Source organism: Myodes glareolus, chromosome 12 (assembly GCF_982192425.1).
Source record: "Myodes glareolus chromosome 12, mMyoGla1.1, whole genome shotgun sequence".
NCBI lineage: Eukaryota > Metazoa > Chordata > Mammalia > Rodentia > Cricetidae > Myodes > Myodes glareolus.
This window is the reverse complement of record NC_142037.1, coordinates 15,197,114-15,219,433: the sequence shown is the minus strand read 5'-3', so window position 1 is coordinate 15,219,433 and position 22,320 is coordinate 15,197,114. Positions and strand designations below refer to the sequence as shown.

Below are 22,320 nucleotides of genomic sequence, written 5' to 3'. Positions count from 1 at the left end.
AATACTCTGCACAGGAAGCTCCATCTACACTGGCCTCAGCTCTGTCTTCATAGCTCCAGGACCAAAGGTGCTTTCCCTCTCCTTTCTTCTATATGACACAGAGGAGGAAAAAAGTTCACCCTGAGCCCCAAGACAAGAAAAACCCATGCTCAGCTTTGAGCCAGTCTTAAGGTCAGGCACCGCACAGAGGGACAAGTTAAAAGGAACTGGTCAATGGCCTTGCCTGAGCTTTGGGCAATGTGTGTACATGGTTGAGGAATGAGCAGTAAATAGAAGTGTGCCATTGGCCTACCTAGCACAGAGTTGGTCCCTGTGATATGAAACCAGTCTTCTGATTCTGCAAAGAGACCTTTATTGAGAGGCTGGCTTCTGCCCTAGAACAATCCTGGACTCAGCTGTAGGGAAGATGGTGAGTCAGAGAGGGGCCTGGTTTTCTCTGTAGTTAATTGTATTTCATTGTTTCCTCTATCCAGGATAGGAAACTTGACACTCTGGTGAAACTCTCAGGGATGAATCATTTTTAAACCCATAGGAGACGATGCCTGCAACCGCTTTATTACGCAGGAGAGGCCCTCCGGAATCCCCCTGTGAATAGAGAGGGGCACAGGGGACTAAGTTGACTCCACACTAGCCCATCCTCCCACCATTAAGCATGACTTGTGTGCTCTGTGTGTAGGAGATTGTGAGGCTTACTTGTGTCCCTGGACTTCCCATTCTCATTTTGGACAGGGTTACTGCTTCACCTCCCTCCTGAGCCCAGACTCTACTCTTTCTTCAAGTCTATGATCCATTTTCTATGAAGGTGTGTGGGACCCTCAGCTCCAAGCTGTTCTTTAGAATTGTAGACAGGTGCCTGAGCTTCTGTGAGCATGGAGGATCAGACCATTGACAAAAGTGGGTGCCTGCTCTGAGGAGACCCCTGCTTGTGGTAACAACACACACAGGGAACATAGCTTTCTAAAGCCTGGGCCTGGGTGGCAGGAGGGCTCTGCAAATCCTGCTTTGTACCAACTGTCTTCACCAAGGCTCGTTGTCAGCTCTGAGGCCCCAGTTAGTTACTGGTTCCTGCTGTTTCCAGGGAAAAAGATCACAGGCAGAGGGCAAAGGAGTCCCTGATGCTTGGTCTCTAGGTCCCAAATTCCTCTTCTGCTCCCATGCATCCCAGAGAGAAGGACAATCCAACTTACCTTAAAGGAAGCATACGAGTTCTTCCCAGAGAGGTGAGTGGGTGCTAGCCTGGGCAGCCTGCCTGCCTGTCTGGGAAGGGAGCACAGCCCTCCCCGCCTCAGCTTCTGCGGCAGGGTCTTCGGTGTTCCAAGGGACCCCTCCCCTCCCCCCACTGCTGCGGGCCCTTTGTCTCCTGAGTCCTGGGAAGACCAGCTAGCCCTGTTGCCCTGCTGAGCAGTTCTTCCCAGAGAGGGCTGAGGAGCTCTATCCAGAGAGTGCTGTGAAGTCCTACCCAGAGAGTGCTGAGGAGTTCTATCCAGAAAGTGCTGAGGAGTTTCAACCAGAGTGGAAGAGATGGGCAGGCGCCAATGCAAGAATTCCTCCAACAACCTGAAAGGCAACATGACATCTCCAGAATCCAGGGAGCTCGAAACTAGAAGAATTGAACACCCTACGCCAGAAGAAAAAGAAGAAATTGACTCTAAGCGCTTCTTTATGAAAATAATAGAGGAAATTAAACAGGAGGTGAAAATCTGCCGTAAAGAAATGGAAGATAAGTATAACAAAAAAATTGAGGAAATGAGTAAAGAAATGGAAGAGAAATATACCAAAATGTTTGAAGAAATGAGTAAATCCGTAAATGAAATTCTGGGAAACCAAGAAAAAACAATCAAACAGGTAATAGAAACAGTTCAAGATTTGAAAACTGAAATGGAGTCAATGAAGAAATCACAAACCGAGGGCCAGCTGGCTATGGAAAATCTGGGTAAACGAACAGAGACTTCAGAAACAAGCTTAACCAATAGAATACAAGAGATAGAAGAAAGAATCTCAGACTCTGAGGACACCATAGAGAAATTAAACACTCTGTCCAAAGAAAACAGCAAATCCAACAAATTCTCATCACAAAACATTCAGGAACTGTGGGACACAATAAAAAAACCAAATCTAAGAATAATAGGAGTAGAAGAAGGAGAAGAATTGCATTTCAAAGGTCCAGAAAATATACTCAACAAAATTATAGAAGAAAACTTTCCCATCCTAAAGAACGATATTCCTATGAAGGTTCAAGAAGCATACAGAACACCGAATAGACTGGATCAGAAAAAAACATCCCCTTGTCATATAGTAATCAAAACACAAAGCATTCAGACTAAAGAAAGGATATTGAAAGCTGCAAAGGAAAAAGGTCAAGTAACTTATAAAGGTAAACCTATCAGACTTACACCAGACTTCTCTATGGAAACCATGAAAGCCAGAAGGTCCTGGATAGAGGTACTGCAGAAACTAAGAGACAATGGATGCAAACCCAGACTACCAAGCCAAGCTATTGTTCACTATCAACGGAGAAAACAAAATATTCCAGGATAAAAACAAATTTAAACAATATGTAGCTACTAATCCAGCCTTACAGAGAATACTAGAAGGAAAATCACAACCCAAAGAATCCAACATTCCCAACACTGCCTACATTAACTCAGACATTTAGCGACCCTCCACAAGCACAACTCAAGGAAGGAAAACACATACACGCTACTACCCAAAAAAATGACCGGAGTCATCGATCACTGGTCATTAATATCTCTTAATATCAATGGTCTCAACTCACCTATAAAGAGGCACAGACTTAGAGATTGGATACGAAAACAGGATCCAACATTCTGCTGTCTACAAGAAACACACCTCAACCACAAAGACAGACACCTACTCAGAGTAAAGGGTTGGGAAAAGGTTTTCCAAGCAAATGGACCTAAGAAACAAGCGGGTGTGGCCATTCTAATATCTAACAAAATCGACTTCAAACTAAAATCAATCAGAAGAGATGGAGATGGACATTTCATACTCATAACAGGAACAATTCATCAGGAAGAAGTCTCAATCTTGAATATCTATGCCCCTAATATAAAGGCACCCACATATGTAAAAGAAACTCTTCTAGAACTCAAGGCAGTCATCAAACCACACACACTAATAGTAGGAGACTTCAACACTCCTCTCTCACCAATGGACAGGTCAATCAGACAGAAACCTAACAGAGAAATAAGAGATTTACTGGAGGTACTGAATCAAATGGACTTAACAGACATCTATAGAACACTCCACCCAAATAGGAAAGAATATACCTTCTTCTCTGCAGCTCATGGAACCTTCTCGAAAATTGACCACATACTTGGTAACAAAGCAAACTTCCACAGATACAAAAAAATATTAGTGACCACCTGTGTCTTGTCAGATCACCATGGATTAAAATTAGAATTCAACAACAGTGGTACCCCCATGAAGCCAACAAACTCATGGAAGTTGAACAGTCAACTACTAAATCACCCCTGGGTCAAGGAAGAAATAAAGAAAGAAATTAAAGTCTTCCTTGAATATAATGAAAACAAAGACACAACGTATTTAAACCTATGGGACACAATGAAAGCAGTGCTAAGAGGAAAGTTCATAGCACTAAGTGCCCACCTAAAGAAAACAGAGAAAGCACACATTGGAGACTTAACAACACACTTGAAAGCTCTAGAAAAAAAAGAAGCTGATTTACCCAGGAGGAGTAGAAGACTGGAAATAATCAAACTGAGGGCTGAAATCAACAAAATAGAAACACAGAAAACAATTCAAAGAATCAATGAAGCAAAAAGCTGGTTCTTGGAGAAAATTAACAAGATTGACAAACCCCTATCCAAACTAATCAAACGACAGAGAGAGAACTTGCAAATTAATAGGATCAGAAATGAAAAGGGGGACATAACCACAGACACAGAGGAAATACAGAGAATCATTAGATCTTACTACGAAAGTTTATATGCCACAAAGTTGGAAAATGTAAAAGAAATGGACATTTTTTTAGATAAGTACCATATACCAAAGTTGAACCAAGACCAGGTGAACAATCTAAATAGACCTGTTAGTCGTGAAGAACTAGAAGCTGTTATCAAAAATCTCCCTACCAAAAAAAGCCCAGGACCAGATGGTTTCAATGCAGAATTCTACCAGAACTTCCAGGAAGAGCTAATACCTACACTCCTTAATGTATTCCACAATATAGAAAAAGAAAAGTCACTGCCAAACTCCTTTTATGAAGCTAGTCACCCTAATACCAAAACCACACAAAGACACAACCAAGAAAGAGAATTACAGGCCAATCTCACTCATGAACATCGATGCGAAAATTCTCAGTAAAATACTGGCAAACCGAATCCAAGAACACATTAGAAAAATCATCCATTATGATCAAGTAGGCTTCATCCCAGAGATGCAGGGATGGTTCAACATACGCAAATCTATCAATGTAATACATCATATAAATAAACGGAAAGAAAAAAATCATATGATCATTTCATTGGATGCTGAAAAAGCGTTTGACAAAATTCAACACCCTTTTATGATAAAGGTGTTGGAGAGACTGGGGATACAAGGATCATACCTAAATATAATAAAAGCAATATACAGCAAGCCGACAGCTAACATCAAATTGAATGGAGAGAAACTCAAAGCCTTTCCACTAAAATCAGGAACACGACAAGGCTGTCCACTCTCTCCATACCTCTTCAATATAGTGCTTGAAGTTCTAGCAATAGCAATAAGACAACATAAGGGGATCAAGGGAATTCGAATTGGAAAGGATGAAGTGAAACTTTCGTTATTTGCAGACGATATGATAGTGTACATAAGTGACCCCCAAAACTCTACCAAAGAGCTCCTACAGCTGATAAACACCTTTAGTAACGTGGCAGGATACAAGATCAACTCCAAAAAATCAGTGGCAATCCTATACACAAAGGATAAAGAAACGGAGAGGGAAATCAGAGAAACATCACCTTTCACGATAGCCACAAACACCATAAAATATCTTGGGGTTACTCTAACCAAGGATGTGAAAGACCTATTTGACAAGAACTTTAAGCCTTTGAAAAGAGAAATTGAGGAGGATACCAGAAAATGGAAAGACCTCCCCTGCTCTTGGATTGGGAGAATCAACATAGTAAAAATGGCAATTCTACCAAAAGCAATCTACAGATTCAATGCAATCCCCATCAAAATCCCATCAAACTTCTTCACAGACCTTGAGAGAACAATAATTAAGTTTATATGGAAAAACAAAAAACCCAGGATAGCCAAAACAATCTTATACAATAAAGGAACTTCTGGAGGCATTACTATCCCTGACTTCAAACTCTATTACAGAGCTACAGTATTGAAAAAGCTTGGTATTGGCATAAGAACAGAGAAGTCGACCTATGGAATCGAATAGAAGACCCAGATACTAACCCTCAAACCTACGAACACCTAATTTTTGACAAGGGAGCTAAAGGTATACAATGGAAGAAGGAAAGCGTCTTTAACAAATGGTGCTGGCATAACTGGATGTCAACCTGTAGAAGAATGAAAATAGATCCATATCTATCACCATGCACAAAACTCAAGTCCAAATGGATTAAAGACATCAACATCAATCTGTCCACTTTGAACCTGATAGAAGAGAAAGTGGGAAGTAGTCTACAAGATATAGGCACAGGAGGCCACTTCCTAAGTAGGACCCCAGCAGCACAGACAATAAGAGAAACAATGAATAAATGGGACCTGCTGAAACTGAGAAGCTTCTGTAAAGCAAAGGACACTGTCAGTAAGACAAAAAGGCTGCCTTCTGACTGGGAGAAGATCTTCACCAACCCCTCATCAGACAAAGGTCTGATCTCCAGAATATACAAAGAACTCAAGAAACTAGACACTAAAACTCTAATTAACCCAATTAAAAAATGGGGTACTGATCTGAACAGAGAATTCACAACAGATGAACTTCGAATGGCCAGAAGACACTTAAGGTCATGCTCAACCTCCTTAGCGATCAGGGAAATGCAAATCAAAACCACTTTGAGATACCATCTTACACCTGTCAGAATAGCTAAAGTTAAAAACACCAATGATAACCTATGCTGGAGGGGATGTGGAATGAGGGGAACACTCATCCATTGTTGGTGGGAATGTAAACTTGTGCAGCCACTTTGGAAATCAGTGTGGAGGTTTCTCAGGAAACTGGGAGTCAACCTCCCTCAGGACCCAGCAATTCCTCTCTTGGGAATATACTCTAGAGATGCCCAAACATACTACAAAAGCGTTTGTTCAACTGTGTTCATAGCAGCACTATTTGTAATAGCCAGAACCTGGAAACAGCCTAGGTGCCCCTCAATAGAAGAATGGTTAAAAAAGGTGTGGAACATATACACATTAGAGTTTTACTCAGCGGTAAAAAATAATGACATCTTGAATTTTGCATGCAAATGGATGGACATAGAAAACGCTTTACTGAGTGAGGTAAGCCAGACCCAAAAAGAGGAACACGGTATGTATTCACTCATAAGTGGATTCTAACCATAATTAAAGGTCTTTGAGCCTATTATTCGTGATCCTAGAGAAGCTAAATAAGAAGACGAACCTGATGAAGATTATTTACCTATCCGCCAGGAGGTAGGAAATAGTCAAGAGTCCCAGGTAACCTTGGGTGCATGGGGGGGGGGGGGGTGGGAGGGTTGTTGGAATGGGAGAGGGTTAGAGAGAAGGGAGTAGGGGAGGAATGGAGAAAGCTCGGTTGACCGGGATGGGGGGAAGGGAGGAAGGATGAATGTGGGATCAGGGAAGAATATATTTCAACTAAGGGAGTCATATTAGAGTTTACAGGAAACTTGATTATATATGGGATCCCAGGTCCAAGGAGAGATCCCCAGATTGTTCTCTGGACAGAGGAGGGGGTGCCTGAACCGGCCTTGGCCCGTGACCATACTGATGAATATTTTGCTTATCACCATAGATCCCTCATCTGGCGTTGGATGACGATACAGATGGAGGCCCGCGTTGGAGCACCGAACTGAGCCCCCCAAGATCCAAACGAGGAGCAAAAGGAGGAAGAAAATGACGAAGGACTGCGAGGGATACTATCACCCACTGATTCAAGGGGTCGGATCTAATGAGAGTTTACCAAGGCCAGATGGACCGTGACTGAACGAGCATGTGATCCAACCAGATTCTCTGAATGTGGCCGGATTTTCTGAATGTGGCTGGCCTGCAGTCTTTCCGAGAAGCCATTGACAATGACACTGGGACTGGTTTCCTCTGCATATACTGGATTTTGGGGATCCAGTCTGTTTGGATGCTCACCTTCCTGGACCTGGAGTGAGGGGGGAGGAACTTGGACTTCCCACAGGGCAGGAGACCCTGACTTCCCTAGGGGACAAAGAGGGAGGAGGAGAGGGAGGGGGGGAGTGGGAGGGCGTTGGGAGGAGGGGCGTAAATGGAAACTTTTTATAATTTAATAAAATTACAAAAAAAAAAAGGAAGCATACTTGATCTTTGGGTCCACCACACAGATCCCAGTGACTTTCTTGTAACGACGTGGAAAGCGGGACTCACACTCCTGGTCCTTCTGGACTGTTAGCTCTACCTCTTGTAGTACATTTGGGAATTTACCATTTGGGGCCATCTTTCCCCAACCTGCCACGGAGCACACATCCCTGCCTTCACAGACCTCAGAACAGGGCAGGCTGAGGGGCCTCACAGCTTCAGTCCTTAGAGCCTTCCTCTCCAACTGTGGGAAGAAGGAAGAGTGTGGCTCATTGACTGCTGGGCTGAGACACCAGGATAGAAGAGAAGAAAGGAGCATGGTGAGAGCAGGAGGAGCAATCCCTGGAGCAGGATATGGGTTCTTCTCACCTTTAAGAGCATGATGTCACTTGTGAGGGTTTCGTTATTAAAGCGTGGGTGTGGGATGGCTTTTGCCACCAGGATGATCTGCTGGCTCTCCTCCTGGATCTTGATGTTGTGGGCTCCTAGAGTGACTTTCATTGTGCTGTACAGAGAGCAGAGTGCAGATGGGAGATGTGGAGTAAGAGAGGGGTGAGAGAGGACACAGTCCAGGAGCTGTAAGAGGCTGGGTGAGCAGGGTGGAGCTCTAGCTTGAGGGGACTTGAGGTGACAGAAAAGCCTAAGGGTGTGAACTACTGCTTTGTCTTCTCAAGGGCACTAGATTCTTGAAGACTCCCTCTTGCTTCTCCACAATTTTCCAAAGTTTGCATTTACTCTTAATGTGCACTTTCAACCACAGCCACTGCTGTAGTCTGACCAGTGTAGCTGCTTTCAACTCAACTGTGCTGCTGCCTCTGGACTCTCACCCTTTGACCTCAGAATTTCCATTGTCACAGCCCTGCCCTCTAGTGAGCTCTCACAGGAGCAGCCACAAGTAGAGGATGGAAACTCCTCTTGGGATCTCAGAAAGCTTGGGTCAGTGAGCAGCTGTCAGCACAAAATTATCTCGCATCAGGAAGCCTCCACAGCAAATCTTCTTCCCCTTAACATCCAGAAATTCAACAAATGCCATGTAGGAACAGGAGTGGCACTTGGCCCCATGGCCCCCAATGATCTCCTCTGAAAGAAAAGGCAGACGATGGGGTGTCTGGGAGCAGCAGCTGAGGTCAAGAGGGTGAAGGCAATGGGATCTGCAGTTTCCCAAGATGTTGTAGACTGAATTCCTACACATAGAATAATCTTTGTAGAATCCTAAGGCTCAGGGCCCTGCTCTGAAAAGGGGTGGGTAGCACTTGTCCTCCAGGCCCTGCTTTACAAATGCATGGAAGGACAAGCCCTACAGTCATGAGGCTAAACTGAGCAGTCCTGGGTGAATTGCCTTCTTCTTTTCTTGCTTACTATGTCTCCTTTTCTTGCTTCTATGTTACTATATACAGTATCTGGTATACTGATTAGGGTCATGTTTTCACCTTTTTCCTCAACCCCTATCAGGTGGATCTTTTAAAATTCTATTCTGGTGTCCAACACATCTTGGGTTCTCAATAAATGCTTTTGGCTGCATGAATGAATAACTTTTAGTTAGCTGCAGGGCTAGTAGTTCAGAACTCATGGGATTCAGGGCCCTGGGGCCATTGGAGTTGTGTGCTTGCATAGACAGAACTAGCAAGGAATGTGCAGAAAAAAATGGAGAGGCCAAGAAAAACTTCAAATTTAGTGGAAGATGCAATGATGGCATTTGTCGCCCTGGGCCTCTTTCTTCAGCAATTGATGGGGGAGGTTGCTAAATAATGATGATATTCTTGAGCTGGTGGCCTTACCCCATTGCTGGCTGATCATTAAAGCTGCCCTGGATCTGGGCTCAGGTAAGGTCAATGATGTACTTTTTAGTAACTTTGCATTCTCTGATACTACTCTCTTTGGGGATGATCCACTCCCCAGGTGACACAAAGCAGGGAGAAGCTAGTGCCCACCATGTCCTCTGAGGACACCGCCCTTCTTCAGACCTTGTTGAGGATCTAGCCAGTGACAGGCTTCCAGGTCTAGGATGGTCTGGGACCTAAGGTTCAGGAAGCTCCTGGTTCAGTGCAGGAAGTTCCTGACTAGAGCTGAGCAGGGACTCCACAGGGGTTTTATGGGATGGAATCTCTACGACAGCGGTGTTCACTCAGCTGCACCAGCTCTTCCATGCAGAAGAAGAAAGGTCAGGAGAATCAGGACTGCTGCCATCTTCCCAGGAAGGCTCTCAGGTTGGAGGAGGGCAGAGTGGACACAACCCTTGAAGGTTGAAGGAGGTGAGCACTCAGGGACTTCACAGGCATTTTGAACCTGTGCACTTCTGTTCTGATTGGCTACAGTACTTAAGGACGTTTTCTGGTTTGGGTAAAAATGTCAGTATCACCGCATTGACAGAGCTAAGCTGGGATAAAGACCAAGAGAGCAGAGTGTGTGGAGACTGTGGTTGAGGGCCCCCTGAGAACCCAGAAACTCCAGTGTCCGCATTGAAACCAAGAATGTACTTTCTTCTTATATCCTTTTGAGTGTGGTAAGAAAGAAATCTTTTGGGTGTTTTTTTTTTGGTTTCACTCTTTCTTTGCATTTTAAATAATACAGACAAGTCTCTTGCCAACCCTAAAATGACTCCCTTAATGTAGATAACTTTTTCCCTGCTCCTATATCTGCCCTTCCCCCATCTCCACCCTCCCACTCCCTCAAGCTCTCTCCAGTCTTTCCCTTCTCCCTTCTCTCTCCCCCTCTGCCCTTCCCCAAGTAGAAACCCACCTCTACCCCCACCCCCATGCTCCCAACTTTTGCCCAGTAATCTTGTTTGCTTCCAATTTCCAAGAGAATCTATATGTTTTTCATTGGGTTCACCTTGTTATTTGGCTTCTCTAGGCTTAATGTTTTTTGTTTATGGCTAGAGTCCACTAATGAGTAAGTACACACCATATTCATCTTTTTGGGTCTGGGTTATCTCATTCAGGATAGTGTTTTCTATTTCCATCCATTTGCATGCAAAATTCAAGATGTCATTGTTTTTTACTGCTGAGTAGTACTCTAATGTGTATATATCCAGCTATGCCCTTAGGCAGCAGAGTAGAGGGTGCCTGAATTAGTCTTGCCCCACTAACACACTGATGATTATCTCGAATATCACCATAGAATCTTCATCCCTCGACAGATGGAGATAAAGACAAAGTCTCTCATCAGAGCAACAGACTGAGCTTCCAAGGTCCAGTTGAAGAGCAGAAGGAGGGAGAAGATGAGCAAGGAAGTCTGGACTGCAAGGGGTTGGTCCACCAACTGAAACAGTGTGCCTGTTCTAATGGGAGCTCACCAAATCGAGCTCGACCGGGACTGAATGGGCATGCGACCAAACCGGACTCTCTGAATGTGGCTGAAATAGGGGGCTGATTGAGAAGCCATTGATAAAGAACCTTCATCTGGCAATGAACGGAGATAGAGATAGAGATAGAGATAGAGATAGAGATAGAGATAGAGATAGAGATAGAGATAGAGATAGAGATAGAGATAGAGATAGAGATAGAGATAGAGATAGAGATAGAGATAGAGACCCACATTGGAGCACTGGACTGAGCTCCTAAGGCCCAGAAGAAGAGCAGAAGGACAGAGAACATGAGCGAGGAAGTCAGGACCACGAGGAGTGTGCCCACCCATGGAGACAGTGGGAGCTAATGGGAGCTCACCAAGGTCAGATGAAATGGGACTGAGCATGTGATCAAACCAGACTCTCTGAATGTGGCTGACAATGAGGGTGAACTGAGAAGCCAATGATAATGACACCGGATTTGGATTCTACTGCATGTACTGGCTTTTTGGGAGCCTAATCTGTTTGGATGCACACCTTCCTAGACATGCATGGAGGGAGGAGGGTCTTGAACTTTCCACAGGGCAGGGCACCCTGACTTCTCTTAGGACTGGAGAGTGATGGAGGGGGAGTAGTGGTAGTGGGAGGGAAATGGGAGGATGGGAGGAGGTGGAAATTTTTAATTAATAAATAAAAAATAATAATACAAACAAGGAAGAAACAGTTATAGGACAACAAATTCACAGACTATGTTATACAGTATTTTGTGAGTTGATATAGAGCCATATTTGGCTATGCAGAATTTCAGTACATCATCTCATTAACCTCTGGGAGTTCTGATCATACTGAGGAACCATCCTTTAGAACAGTCTGATGAATTAACCTTTCATTCTTTCATTTAGGAGAGCATTCTGACTCTCCTAAACTGCTAGGGTGTCACAGAGAAATCTCTAAAGCAAGTGATACCCTGTGGCCAATTATCGTGTCTTACTATCATACATACTTAATATAATAACAAATCACAATTGACAGGTATCAGTTACCTGTTCACTATGTATTGGCATTTCTCTCTTAAGACATAAGTAAGATTGCATCAGCCCTGACTTCCCTGTTGAGGACTGTAGTGGTATTTTCTATAACATTGCCTAGGATTTTCTGTAGATAAACAAAGCTCTGGTAAGATCTTAAATGATTATTTAGTGGGCTAGATCCTGAAGTGAGACAGACAGGGACCCAGTCCATGAAAAGGGTAATATAGACTGGAGTGAGCTGAGGATCTGAGCTTAGAGAACAAGTGGTTAGAGCTGTGTGAGATCAGCTCTGGAAGGTGACAGAGTCTGGCCTTTCCCTAAGAACAGAGGAATGTAGGTGTGTGTGTGTGTGTGTGTGTGTGTGTGTGTGTGTGTGTGTGTGTGTGTGAGGGAGACAGAGAGAGAGAGACAGAGAGACAGAGAGCACATTCAGATAATCCCAGAGTATCCCAGATTCTGTTGTTTCTGCATAGCTTAATGATTTTCAAAGATTTTTTAATTTCCTCCTTTCATACTTGGTGTCCATAGAGGCTTTCTTGTCCTAACTCTGAACTGTAGTCTGGGTATTAATTGAATCTAAATTACTCATCCGATCCAGGGGTTTGAACTTTCTGGCATTTATGGGCCACAATGAGGGGATAACTGTTTGGGGATACACATTACTATATAAGATATAATGAAAATTGATAATTCTTCTCTGAAAGGAACCATATATCAGTATATAACTGATACATCATCTGCACAAACAGGTATGCAAAAAAATCCTTAAAGAATATAATAATTTTAATTATTTGGTACCCATTTTGAGGGAATCTTTTAAAATATGGAGCAGGCTCCAATTTAGTGATATTTAATAAAAAAAATCGAACAATCTTAGTAGTAGGGTTTATTTTAGATTGCTTTTATCCTAAAAATAAGGGGAGCCATGGGGACATACAACTTTAATTCCAGCACTCAGCAGACAGAGGCAGACATATCTCTGTGAGTTTCAGGCCAGCCTGGTCTGCAGAGTGAATTTCAGGACAGATAAGGGTACACAGGAAAAAAAAGAAGCTTGTTGTAGGAACGTGGGGCCCCTTTGTTTCGTCCCAGCGCCCAGCTAGCTTACACCTAAAATAATCACACATAATCTGTATTCATTTAAACACTGCCTGGCCCATTAGCTCTAGCCTCTTATTGGCTTACTCTCACATCTTGATTCAACCCATTTCTAATAATCTGTGTAGCACCACAAGGTCATGGCTTACCAGGAAAGATTCTAACCAGCATCAGCCTTGGGCAGGAGCTTCATGGCATCTGCCACTCTGCCCTTCTTCCAGCATTCTGTTCTGTCTAATCCACCTACCTAAGTCTGGCCTTATCAAAAGGCCAAGGCAGTTTCTTTATTCAGCCAATAAAAGCAACACATAGACAGAAGGACTTCCTACATCAAACAATGTCTCAGAAAAGGAAAAAAATATCAAAAAAAAGAGCAAACAAACAAAAACAGTGAAAGAGGACAAAACTAACTTTGTGGGCTATTGGGCATAACTTTGAAGAAACAAATGGACTTGTTGGACACAACTGCCTTTATGGACAGGGCTACAATCTCAGTGAATTCCTAAGATGAGGTGAGATATTTTGGTTCTGATGTTACTGTTAGTATGCTTAACACTTTGAATTAATAGAAAAATTAAAATTAAATCATACCATCCACCTTAATCCATCTAGCTCCTACCAGGTTGTTCCATCCACTTCTGATTCAAGGCTTCTTATGCTTCAGTTATAATTCTCTCTCTTTACTCTCTTAACATACACAGACATAAAAATATAAATAAATGCAGCTTATATCATTAGTTTATTATTGATGAATGCATATGTATTTTAGGTCTAACCGCTTGGGATTGAATAATCATTAGAGGGGCTCATCTTTGGGGAAGACTATTTCTTCCTCTCTCAGCACATTATAATTGCCTGTTGCTCTTCATCTTCGGATGTGGTCCCCTACTATTTTCCCAACCACTTTGGAAGCTCAACTGGTGTTGTCATTGTTCAGATCTTATTTGAGCGGTCACATTGCTGAGATTTCATAGGTGTAGTTCCCTTTCATATCTAGAAAATATTTACATCAAGTATTTTAACTATTGATCATGTATGAGTGTCTATGTTCAGATTTGGCATGTACATGTGAATATATACCCCCTTGGAGTCCAGAGGAGCCTAGGTTACAAGTGTTAAGAGGCATTCAACATGGGTGCTCAGAACTGAACATGGGGCCTCTGCAAGAGCAGTCTCTACCATTATGACTTCTGAGCCATCTCTCCAGGCCTGCATGCTCAGTTCCTGAGACCTGTGACTCACAAGTGTAGGTGCTATGAAAAGCTGATGGCATGAATCCAGTGTGACTGAAAAGGGTAAGCTCTCATCTGAGAAGGTCCTGTAAGAGACCCATGAATGTAGAGAAGGTCTGATAAGAGGCCCATAAGTGTCGAGAAGGGACATGATCAAAAATATTATTAGGTTGAATGAAGTATTGCAGTTCTAGGCATTTCCAATTGAAAATCAGAAGGTAATGTTGGCAGACAACATATATGCTGATGAAAAATGGACTTGTGATTATGCCAAAAAATGACATTATTTCTGGAAATCTTGATATTTGTTTTCAAATTCTCTCTCAAATGTAATAGCAAGGCTATATTACTGTTTATAAAACCATATTCAACTTGTTTGAAAAGCATGCAATTATTGGCCTTAATTTGAGCTTACAATAAATCAGCCTTCACTTGGAGCATATACCTTACTAAACATGGTATTGAGATTTTGGTTTTCTGTTAAAGATGAAATGAATAGTCAAATCCACTAAAATTCAATCTGTAATTGAGTTTCATTCCCAAGTTTTTGCATTAATATTGTTGACAACATTGGAAGTAACTTGACAATGTTTTGGTAATGTCCTTATCTTGGGATTGGAGATGATTTAATCCCTTGATCCTTATGAAATTCAGAAATGACGATAATCTATATGATGCTACCCATATTTTAATTATTTTGCATTAAATGTCCTCTTAGAATTTACTTTTTATTCTTTGACAATTTCATACATGTATTCAATGTATTTTGGTCATATTTTCATAAGATCATGCTCTCTCATTGCCCAACATCCCCACTGAGACCTTCTTCTCTGTGCATAAATTTTCTTGAAGACCTCTGCACGGACACAACATTGAACCTGAGGTTAGTGTTGTAATTGCACTGTCTTCTCATACTTTTACAAGTTCCTTTATGTTAATTTTAATTTACATTTTTATTTTATTCTATTTATTTATTCAGTTATTTGTTTTTGAGACAAGGATTCTCTGTGTATCACTGACTGTTATGGCACTTGTATACTAGGCTGAGCTTGACCTCAGAGATTCAACTGTCTCTGCTCCCAGTGCTGAGATTAAAGGTTTTCTCCAGCACTGCTAGGCTAAGTCTGTCTCTTTGAACAACCATCTCTGGGCATCAGTGGCATCTGTACTAGTTAGGTTGGTAATGGACAAAGAAAGCCACTTTGATATATTTTTCCACTGCCCATACAAATAGATTTATTTAGTGTCTCAATAGCACTAAACAAGCCATTTCTTCAGTCAAGTTACCTCCAGCATCACTACCTATAATCAACATGGTAGGTTGGGCCTTATTTAGCATCAGCACGGCCATCAATCTCCAAAGAGTAGGATTTACAATTAGTGGTTATGGTCTTCAAACTTCTTTGGATAAAATTGTTTTAAATTTTACTCAATTCATGTGGTCATAATCTGGTGAGACCAAAGGGTTTAGAAATAAATATTCCTCCCTCCTTAGAGCCTGTCAGTCACTGAATCACAGGTACACCTCTCAGCAGACTCACTATTAAAAATGGTCATCAGGGTTTGTTTTATTTTGTTCTTTTAAATACAACCACATAACCTCATGTCTAGCTTTTTACCACAAAACCTAATACTTTTTGCCAACTCAATACAAACTAGAAACGCCTGGGAAGGGTAGCCCTCAGTTGAGGATTGTACCCGTTACATTGACTGTGGGCATAGTTTTTTGATTGCTATTGGATAGAGTTGGTCCTAGCCACCTGTGGTTCATCTCATCCATGGAGAGGAGGTCCTGAACATGTGGGAAGTGGAATGTATGGTTATGGAGAGAGACACTGAGAGCCCTGTCCTCCATGGACCCTCTGTAATGACACTTCTGCCTTGGACCTTTGTGAGTCACTTCCCTGCCCACCTGGCACCACAGGTCTGAGGCCCTAATGAATGGAATCACATGTGGATTTGGGTGTCCTGGGTAGAGGGTAAAAAGTGGGGACTTGTAAAGATTATCACGGACTGTAAAGTATAGGAGTTGATAGAGTCAGTGCATAAAAGAGAAGGGGATGGAGCTAAGAGGCTGAAGGAAGCTTGGCCCTGTTTTCAGAGGAGGATAATGAAACTTGTTCTAGATGAAAAAGAGGGGATACTGAAATTGCTGTCACGTTGGTGACATGAAGTGGTAAAGCAGTAGGATCTTCTGCCCAGGAAGATCCATCAACAGTGACCTTAGGCTCTGTCTCCCAAATCTCCTGAACCAATGATGCTTTCCCTCTCCTTTTGTCCATATGACCGAGAGAAAGACAAAAGTTAAGCCTGAGCCCCAAGATGAGAGACAGCACAGCTCTGCTTTAGGCATGTCAGAAGGCAGGCACTGCACAGTGGGACAATTACAAACAATCTGGACAAAAGCCTTGCAGGAGCTTTAGACAAGATGTGAGTATGGACATGGGACGAGCAGAGAGCAGAAATGAGACATTGACCTTCCTAGCACAGAGTTGGTCGCTGTGATAAAAACCAGTCTTTTGATTCTGCAAAGACACCTTTATTGAGATGCTGGCTTCTGTCCTAGGGCAATCCTGGATTCAGCTGTAGGGAATATGGTGAGTCAGGGAGGGGTCTGGTTTGCTCTGTAGTTAACTGCGTTTCATTGTTTTCTTTATCCAAGATAGGAAACTTGACACTCTGGTGAAGACTCTTGGAGGTGAACCATCAGTGTGTCCAAAGGAGACAATGCCTGCAGCTGAATTTTTACACACAAGAGGTCCTCCAGAATCTCCCTGTGAATGGAGAAAGATCACAGAAGACTAAGCTGTTGTTCACTCTAGTCCCAACCGCTCTCTCACATCAAGGCTCCTCTCCAAGGAGTATGACTTGTGTGCTCTGCTTATGGAAGATCGGAGGGCAGGCCTGGGGCCGCTGGGCTTCCCACTCTGATGTGGACAGGGTTACTGCTTCACTTCCACCAGAACCAGGCCTCTGCCCTTTCACCTGGTCTGTGATCCACTCCCTATGAAGGTGTGTGGGACCCTCAGCTCCCGGCAATTGTTTAAGAACATGGGGACAGGTGAGTGAGACTGATGGCAGCATAGAGGACCAGACCATTGACAAATGTGGGTGCCTGCTCTGAGGTAATGACACACACAGGGCACACTGCTTTCTAAAGCCTGGGCCTGGGAGTCAGGAGGACTATGCACTCCTGTTTTATACCAACTGTCTTCATTGAGGCTCCTTGTCAGCTCTGAGGGCCTAGTTAGTTGCTCGTTACTGCTGTTCCCATGGAGAAAGATCAAAACAAAGAGTTCCTTGAAACTTGCTCTCTGGGTTTCAGATTGCTTTTCCCTCCCACAGAACACAAAGAAGTTGAAAATCAAACTTAAATAAAAGGAAACTCTCTTGATCTTTGGGTCTCCCACACACATCTCAGTGGCTTTGTTGTAACCATCTAGGTACTAGAACTCACACTCCTGATCCTTCTGGACTGTCAGCTCCACCTCTTTAGGGTATTTGGGAATTTACCCTTCGGGGCCAACTGTCCCCAACCAGCCACATAGCACACGTCCCCTGGCTTCACATGGATCTTGCTACTAGGTAAGTTGAGAGGCCTCACAGCTTTAGTCATCTTGGCCTTCCTCTCCAGCTGTGGGGGAAGAAGCAGGAGAGAGCAGCTCAGTCAGGAGCCTGCTGGCCTGGACCCCTTTCTGAATTAGGATGGCAGGGAAGGAAGGAACAGAATGAGAGCAGGAGAGGAGGGGCAATCCCTGAGCAAGCAAAGCACAGGAAGCTATGGGGACAGTTCTCACCTTTAAGAGCATGATGTCATTGGAGCTATCCTGAGGATTATAGGCTGGGTGTGGGATGGCTTCTGCCACAGCAATGATCTGCTGGGTCTTCTCCTGGATCTTGATGTTGTGGGCTCCTAGAGTGACTTTCATTGAGCTGTAGAGAGCAGAGTTCAGATGAGAGATGTGGAGTGAGAGAGGACACAGTCCAGGAGCTGTAAGAGGCTGGGTGGGCAGGGTGGGGCTCTAGCTGAGGTGACTTGAGGAGACAGGAGCATCTCAGGGTTTGACCTGTTCCTCTTTACTTCACAAGGACATTAAACTACTGGGAATATTTTTGTCTCAGCAATATTTCAAAGTTCACATTGCCTCTTAATGTGTCCGTTCAACCTCAGCCACTGCTTTGGTCTGACCAGTGTAGTTGTTTTCAGCTCTAGTGTGCTGCTGCCTCTGACCTCTCATTCTTTGTCCTCAATGTTATCCTGTTGTCAGACTTCTGTTGTCACAGAAGCCCTGCCCTCTAGTGAGCTCTCACAGGAGCAGCCACAAGTAGGGGATGGAAACTCCTGTTGGGGTCTGAGAAAGCATGGGCCAGCTCCTTCTCCTCACCTTCCCTTGCAGTGAGCAGCTGTCAGCACGAAGTTGTCTTTTACCAAGAAGCCTCCACAGCGACTCCTGTTCTCATTATCGTGGACGGATGCAATAAATGCCATGTAGGGGTGGGAGTGGGGCTTGACCTCATGGCCCCCGATGATCTCCTCTGAAAGAAAAGGCTATATGGAGCGTCTGGGAGCAGCAGATGAGATGAGGAGGGAAGACGTTTGAGGGGTAAGGGGGTGAGATCTGCAGTTCCTCAAACTGTTTAAGACAGAATCCTTTGCACATTGAACAATATTTGCTGAATCTTTAGCCTTAGTGCCCTGTTCTGAGGAGAGGTGGGTAGCACTTGCCCTCCAGTCCCTACTTTACAAATACACGGAGGGACAAAAGCTCTATCTTCATGATGCCAGTAACCACGCAGATACTGGGTGGCTTCCCTTGAGCCTTCCTTTGCTACTGAGTCTCCCCAACTCTAACACACTCCTTGTTATAATTTTCTTACTGTTTACCCCCAAGAGCTATGGAGGAGGGTTTTCTAAAATTCTCTTATTCTGATGCCCACTATATCTTGTATTTTCAGTGAGTGATTAGCTGCATTGATGAGTGGCTACTACTTACCTTTATGGATACTGGTTCAGAACTCATGGGATCCAGAACCTGGGAGACATTAGAAGGGTGTTCTGGCAAAAATGGGAATAGATGATAACCACAAAGAAGTGGAGAAGCCAACCAACACCAGACTGCAAAAGTAGTGGAGGGTGCAATGCTGGCAACTTGTCACCCTGGGCCTCTTTCTTCAGCAGCCTAAGCGTGAAGGTTACTAAATATTGAGTTGGTGGCCTTACCCCCATTGCTGGCTGATTGTTAAAGCTGCCCTGGGTCTGGGTTCAGGTGGTTAATATACTTTTTAGTATTATTGCATTCACGGCTACTTCTCCTTTTAAGGATGATCCACTCTCCAGGTGACAAAAATAGCAGGGAGAAGCTAGTTGTAGGGCCCTTCTCTAGGACAGTTTGGTCTGCCAGCTAAAGCCTCCTGCTGTCCCTGTGTTCTCTCTGTCATAGCCTGGTGATTTAGCTGTAGGGCATTGTTCATCTTTGGTATGATAATTTCCTGTCGCTGCTCTCCACTCCCAACCCCCTGCCTGGGAAGGAGTCCCTACAGCGCCAGGTCCCATATGGCGCCAGTTCCCCTATGGCACCAGTTTCCCCTTTGGCTGGGAGGGAATTCCTTTACTGGGGCCAGGGTATATTAGCTTTGCATTAAAGTGGCATTCGGTGATCTCTTGTAGAATGACCCTGGTCTCTTGTGTCTTTGTTCAATCTCCAGGCCTTTGCCCAAACTCGCGTAAGGTACGCGCAACCCGTACCGAGAAGGTAACAGCAGATTCGGGTGTTACATTAGTGCCCACCATGTCTTCTAAGACACTTCTCCAGACCTAGTTGAGAATCTAGCCAGGTCTGAGTATGGAATGTGACCTTAGGTTTAGAAAGCTGCTGGTTGAGTGCAGGAGGTTCTTAACTAGAACTGGGCAGAAACTCCACAGAGGTATTATGGGATGGCACCTCTACAACGGGGTGTTCACTCACCTGCACCAGCTCCAAGAGGCAGAAGAAAGGTCAGGAGAATCAGGACTGCTGCCATCTTCCCAGGAAGGCTCTCAGGTTGGAGGAGGGCAGAGTGGACACAGCCCTTGAAGGATGAAGGAGGTGAGCGCTCAGTGACCACACAGGCCTTTTAAACCTGTGCACCTCTGCTCTGATTGGCTACAATACTTAGGGATATTTTCTGGTTTGGGTAAAAATGTCAGTATCACCGCATTGACACGAGCTAAGCTGGGATAAAGACCAAGAGAGCAGACGGTGTGGAGACTGTGGTTGAGAGGCCCTGAGAACCCAGGAAGTCCAGTGTTTACATTGAACCCAAGAATGTACTTTCTTACTTCTTATATCCTTTTGCATCCTGTAAGATCTCTTTTGGTTTCTTTGGTTTCTTTCTTTCTTTCCATTTTAAATAATACAGACAACCAGTTAACCATGAAACAGTTAGAGCACTACAAATACATAGACAAAGTTGTACAATATTTAGTGAAGTTTTCAGTACATCATCTCATTGATCTCTCAGACTTCTGATCACACTATGGTACCAGCAGTCGAAATAGTCTGATGAATTAATCTTAGCTCAGTTTGTCTCTCCTCAACTGCTAGGATGTCAACGAGATATTTCAACGTTTTTCCTGTAGCCAATGAACATGTCTTGCATACATAATTAAGTATAATAACGAATCACAGCAACATGTATCAGTTACCTGTTTACTATGTATTGGCATCTATCCCTAAGCAGGGATTGAATTTAAAGGTTAGTAAGATAAGTTTGGCCTTGACTTTCCTGCTGAGGACTGCAGTGGTACTTTCTACAAAATTTCCTGGGATTTTATGTAGATAACTGAGGACCTTGGTAAAATCTTGAGTGATTATTTAGTGGACTGGATCTGGAAGTGAAACAAATAGGGATCCAGCCCTTGAAAAGGAGGTGACACAGGCTGGCCTTGCTCTGACAACAGGTGTGTGTGTGTGTGTGTGTGTGTGTGTGTGTGTGTGTGTGTGTGTAATCACGCACATCCAGATAATCACAGAGCAACCAGATTCTGCTAACCCCCACGGATTTATGTTTTTCAAATGTTTTTGAATTTTTTCTTTTATATTTTTATCCATAGGGGCTTTCTTATCTCAGTTCTGAACTTCTGTCCTAATATTATTAATCGGATCTAAATTACTCATCCACACCATACACCTTTTGGCATTTCTGGACCACAGTGAAGGAATAATGGCTTTGGGCTGCACATTACTATATAAGCTCTATTGAAAATAGATAATTATTTCATAAAAAGTAACCATATATAAATGACACAATATTTGCACAAACAAGTATGCAACAAAATGCTTACAGAATATAATAATCTTAATTGTATGGTACCCATTTGGAGGGAATCTTTTAAAACTATGGAGCAGGCTCCAATGTGATAATATCTAATAAAGAAATTGAACACAATTAAATAGCAGGATGTATTTTAGCATTCTTTCATCCTAAAAGTAAGGAGAACAGTGGTGGCACAGCCCTTTTAATCCCAGCATTTGACAGGCAAAGGTAGACATTTCTCTGTGAGTTCAAGGCCAGCCTGGTCTACAGAGTAAGTTCTGGGACACACAAGGCTACACAGAGAAACCCAGTCTCCAAAAAAGAAAAAAAGAAAAAAGGAAAGAGCAAACAAACTAAAACAGTGAATGAGGACAACACGACCTTTGTAAGCTATGGGGCACAGCTTTTGAAAAACAATTAGACTTGTTGGGCACAATAGCTTGTTTGACATAGCTCCAATCTCAGTGAATCCCTGAGATGGGGTGAGATATGTAGACTCTAATTTTACTGTTAGTGTGGTTAACACTTGGAATCAACAGAAAAATTGAAATATAATCATATCACCAGCTATTATCCCTCTAAATCCTCCCAGGTTGCTCCATCCCCTTCAGATTCAAGGCCTCTTAATCTTTAGTGAGCATTCTTTCTCTTTATCTAAACATACAAGGAGATAAAAATACTAATCCAGCTGATAGAGTTGGTTTATTATTGCTGGAGCACATATTTCTTTTAGGTCTGACCACTGGGATTGGATAAGCATTAGGGGGCTCACCTTTGAGGAAGACTATTTCTCCTTCTCTCAGACTTTATAATTGCCTGTTGCTCTTCATCTTGCAATGGAAACCTTGATATTTTCCTCCAAACACTTTAGAAG

General features: G+C 43.2%; 2 pseudogenes; both read right to left on the bottom strand.

Moving 5' to 3' along the window:
- Window positions 1–442: 442 nt before the first annotated feature.
- On the bottom strand, window positions 443–8,575 carry LOC148120132 (granzyme C-like; annotated as a pseudogene).
- Window positions 8,576–16,739: 8,164 nt separating this feature from the next.
- LOC125402949 (granzyme C-like) lies at window positions 16,740–20,223 on the bottom strand (annotated as a pseudogene).
- Between the last annotated feature and the right edge of the window lie 2,097 nt (window positions 20,224–22,320).